This window comes from Rattus norvegicus, chromosome 20 (genome assembly GCF_021556685.1).
Source record: "Rattus norvegicus strain SHRSP/BbbUtx chromosome 20, alternate assembly SHRSP_T2T, whole genome shotgun sequence".
Classification (NCBI taxonomy): domain Eukaryota; kingdom Metazoa; phylum Chordata; class Mammalia; order Rodentia; family Muridae; genus Rattus; species Rattus norvegicus.
In genome coordinates this window covers 55138910-55144134 of record NC_141553.1, presented here as the reverse complement: position 1 = coordinate 55144134, position 5225 = coordinate 55138910, and the positions used below count along the sequence as shown (strand labels likewise).

At 35.8% G+C, this 5225-nt stretch overlaps 1 pseudogene; it reads right to left on the bottom strand.

Annotated features, from left to right (window-relative positions):
- Positions 1-203: 203 nt before the first annotated feature.
- On the bottom strand, positions 204-1909 carry LOC147998752 (large ribosomal subunit protein uL30 pseudogene; annotated as a pseudogene).
- Between the last annotated feature and the right edge of the window lie 3316 nt (positions 1910-5225).

The following is a 5225-nucleotide window of genomic DNA, read 5'->3' as shown; positions in this document are numbered from 1 at the left end:
GATGTACCAGGGTTGGGGGAGTACTCATAGGGGCCACCATCCACTCAGTAGACGAGATGAGTGGAGGTGGGGGAAGGACTGTGGGAGGCATAAGCAGGAGGTAGGCAGTGAGGTTATGTAAAGTGAATAATAATAATAATAATAATAATAATAATAATAATGGTAATAATCTACAGTACATATATAAAAATCTAAAATGTATTTTAATGAGGAAAGACATAAATTACAGCAAGGCCTTTTGGCTTCATTCCACCTCGTGGGAAAGATAATTTGAAGGGCACAGGAAGTTATTTGCTTCCATGAAGCGTTTCCCAACTGTATAGATCTCATTAATTAGATCTTCCTTGCAGATGACGCCAAATTTATCAAGAGATCGAGCAGTCAAGGAATTATCTGTCAAGGTAATCTACGTTTTATTGATTTTGCCATAGCCTCGCTTGTAGATGAGCTCATTTACTGGATTGAGGTTGGGGCAACACCATGCAATGTAAGTGCCACAATCCTCAGAATGTTAATTGAAGCCTTGTTGAACTTAACAAAGGTGATATTGCACTACCTGAACATATACCCAAATGGTGCTCCTAGATACAACAAAGACAAATGCTCTATTATGTTCATAGCAACCTTATTTATAATAGCCAGAAGCTGGAAAGATGCCCTTCAACAGAGGAATGGATACAGAAAATGGAGTATGTCTACACAATGGAGCACTACTCAGCTATCAAAAACAATGGATTTAACTAGAAAATATCAGTCTGCATGAGGTAACCCAATCATAGAAAAATACACATGGTATGCACTTACTGGTAAATGGATATTAGCCCCAAACCTCCAATTACCCAAGATACAGCACAGACCACATGAAGCTCAAGAAGAAGGACAATCAAAGTACAGATGCTTCACTGCTTCTTAAAAGGGGGAACAAAAATATTCTTAGGAGGGAATATGGAGGAAAAGTTTAGAGCAGAGACTGAAGGAATGGCCTTTCAGAGCCTGCCCCACATGGGTATACAGCCACCAAAACTAGATAAGATTGATGGAGCTAAGATGTGCATGCTGACAGGAACTTGGTATAGCTGTTTCCTGAGAGGCACAGTAAGAGCATGTTAAATATAAGGCGAATCCTAGCAGCAAACCATTGAACTGAGAATGGGATCTCCGTTGGAGGAATTAGAGAAAGGATTGTAAGAGCTGAAGAGGCTTGCAACCCCATAAGAATAACAATGCCAACCAACCAGAGCTCACAGGGACTAAACCACTTCCAAAAGATTATACACGGACTGATCCATGGCTCCAGCTGCACGTGTAGCAGAGGATGGCTTTGTTGGCATCCTGCCAAGGCTGGATGCCCCAGTGTAGGGGAATGGGGGGGGGCGGATGGGGAGAGAAGCACTCTTATAGAAGAGGACAGGGATGGAATAGGGGGCTTATCTCTGGGAAACCCAGAAAGGGAATAACATTTGAAATGTAAATAAAACAATATCCAATAAAAGGAAAAAACAAACAAACAAACAGACATAAAACAACAAAGGTGACATTGAAGATCTGTTGAAGAAGCTGTAATACCTTGCATACCTTTGGGGTTACTCCACCGATACCTCGGATTTTGATGACAAACACCAGTTCTGTTTCTTCAGCACATAGATGTTTCCAGCTTTCCTTGCCATCCTAGCCATCCGTATCTCAGTCCTGTACATCCGCCTGTACTCCTTGTGAGAATGCTTTGCCTTCTCATAGAAGAGCTTCCTCCTTGCCTGTCCCAGTGTCTTCAGGGCAAACTTCTTCCTGAGGTGCTTCAGCCTCAACTCACAATTCTTTTTTTAAGGGTTCCTGGCACAGCAGGAACCATTTTCTTAAGGGTTTTTGGCACAATGACAACATTCTTTTTCTTCTCTGGCACAGCCGCCATGGTTAAAGCTGATGAAAGAGAGCAGCATGGACGTTCTAAAGCAAGGATACATTTTCAAGAATTTTACTTTGGTTACAACATGTATTTAATGACAACATTTTATTTATATGTTCAGATAAGAATATCAATAACGGCTACATAATTTGCTAGGGTTTAAGAATGACAAGGGAATGTAAGGAGGTCTTTTTTAGGTATGTACATAAATAAAAATTAATTGAATTATATATTACTAATAATATAATTAATGTATTCAATTGAGTTCATGGAATACATTTTGCATATAATAAAAGATAAACGTTTATAAAATATTGACACTATTAACTTTGATTTTTATATAAAACAAATACAATATACATAGAATAAAATTAATATTTATATAGTTTTCTTTTCTCACTTTTTAAGAAAGGACACTAAATTTCAGAGCATTAATTAGGGAGTAATACATTGTCTATTTAGAAACTAAACTACCAGTCTTTCATGCCTTCTTTAGTAAAGAAACGTTTAAGTAGAAATAGAACATTACAGATATTATGGGGCAACAAAAATTCTGTCATACATGAAGTCTGAGATACTGTTATTATTCTTAAAAAGTCATAGAGACTTCAGTATACATATTTATTTTCTTACTGAGGCTAGATAGTCATGAATTGCATTTCTCTACATTTAAACTACGTAGGAACTTATTGATACTGCAAAATGTTTTACATCAAGACACAGGATTCTACAATTGAGGAGAGTGAATCTCACTTAAGAAATGTGAGACACCTGTTTGCATGTCCCTTACATCATCATCCTTCCTCTGAGGGTGCTTTTTTCTCAAATTCCACATAGCTAAACTCATTAGATATTTAAATACTGCCTTTGCCTTGGATGAAAGTGAAGAACAGATTAAGATGTAGACACAATATGTACAAAGAAAATTGATATTCCAGAAATACAATTAATACATTCAGTGTGTACTCGACTTTGCAAAAGCAAAAGTATAATACAATTACAATCTTCGTGAGTACAGCCGAAAGAACAATATAACTAAAAATTCAAAATAAAATAAGTAGAGGTGCACAAAGGTCGATAAAATGTAAAAAGTGGAAAATATATTCAAGAAGATAAAGAATAAGACATAAAAGGAATAAATACATATTCCATAAATCATTTGAACTTTGGTATATTTGTGCATTAAATTCTGAACACCAATAAAAAAGGACAAGATACATGAAATGGCAAAACTGTTACCTTCAGCAAAAGATCCAAGGTATAGAGCATATTTCTTATTATTTCATTTTTAAATTGAAAAACATTGTTTCAAAACATGTTAAAATGAGTCATTATACTCCTTTATTTTAGCAGAAGTATTATCTAGAAATAAAGGAGAAAGCTTCTGAAGTTCTTATAACAAAAGTAAATGTTGAAATTCTTTTTATTTTTTTAATTTATCAAAGAAATGAATAAAATATATTCTAATCGATGTCTGTTGTCCAAACACCACTCAGGATCTTCCTACATCCACACTTATCAAACTTCATGCCTTCATTCTCTCTCTGCTTCGAAAACAAACAGACATAGACAATATAATAACTAACCATAATTATAATAAAACAAAAAAAGGCAGAAGCATCTACACAAATGTAAACAAAATCCATAAAAATACAATATAAGAAACTGTACTATACAAGCAATATATCAGTAAAGTTAAAAAGAAAGCCTAAACAAAGCAATGTGAGGCAAATTATTCTCCAAAAGAATCAGTTTGTTTTGTCACCCCTTAAGAGGTATACATATTCAGCGACACTCCATTGCAGAAAACTAACTTTTTCCCTTGAAAGCAGATGTCAATTGGAAATAAGTTTTTGGCTAGGAATAGGAATGCATGACCTCTTCTCTTCCCAGTTTTGGAACCCTATCTTTCTAGGATCTTTGCGAGAATCTGTGTTCTCTCATTCTCTGTACAATTTCCTGCTGTAAGTCTCTGTATAGGATAATTCACATAGCATTTCAAAAAGAAGCTTATTTGATAATGGCTGAAAGATACACTGCCTTGTTTATATAGCTGAATGTAATTAGAAGTATTGGTCTATTTCTTTAGCAGAACAATAGATTTTGGTTTTCTCCTAGCCCGTGTTCTATTTAGTGTCAGGATCTTGACCACCTCTTCAGTGGCAGGAATGAGTGCCATCTTACGGAGTGAACTTTAATACCAACGAGTGAGGTAGCTGGTTATTCCTACAACATTTGTGCAACAATTGAACAAACATATCATGCATACATGTCACAATCGTAGATTACAGGTTTGTATCTTTGTAATTGGTTTCCTTTCTCTTCTGGTAGTTTGCAGAGTATTTTCTATTACTAAGAACACTAGTCCGTAGGGGTGAAAGCTCCTGTTCGACACCATGTTGACTTTTACAATTTTGATAATATAAATATGTTGTATCATCAGTAGTATGACTCTACCATCAGTTTGTAAATAGCAACCCCAATAGCCTGAGGTATTTGATGGTTTCCCTGAAGCCATGTTGGCCAACAAGCCAACGAGAGTTAACTTATTTCTAGGACTGGAGGTTTTGCTCGGTTGCAAAATACGTCGAATTGAGGTTTGTCACCTCTGGTTAATTCCATCCATTTGTACATTTTCCAGAGGATTTTACTGCAGGATGTTTCTGTATAATCCCTCAAGTGGTCCTTAGTGTTAGTTGTTCCTCATTGTATTCTCTCCCTTACCCACCTTCCACCCATGTCTCCATTTAATCTTCTCACTACCATCTCCTTTCATTCTCTCGAACCTAATATTTTTCTCCTCCTTGTTAGAGCTTCTCCTATCCCAAGACCTGTTTTTCATATCTAATATCTATGGTTGCATGAACTGTACCATGCAAATATTAGGCTACAAAGCTAACATCCATATGTAAGAGATATATAACATAGTTTTCTTTATACATCTGAGTTACCTCACTTACCATATCTTTTTTCATGTCAACCAATTTATCTTTAAATTTTATTTTTAACAGATGAATAATATTTCATTTTGTAAACACATCTTATTTTATTTTTCCATTAATCCATTGAGGGATATGACTCTATTTCTAATTTGTGGTTATTATAAACAGAGCAACACTGAACATGTTTGAGGAAGTACCTTTGGGTATAGAATCTGGAGTTGGGGACATATGCATAAGAATAACGTGGCTGGATTTTGAAGCAGCTCTAGTCTTAGCTGTCTGGTGAACCACCATGCAGATTTCTATAGAGACTGTAAACATTTGCACTCCCACCAAACTAGATATGTGTACCCATTTTTGGTCCCATCTGCAGCATATTC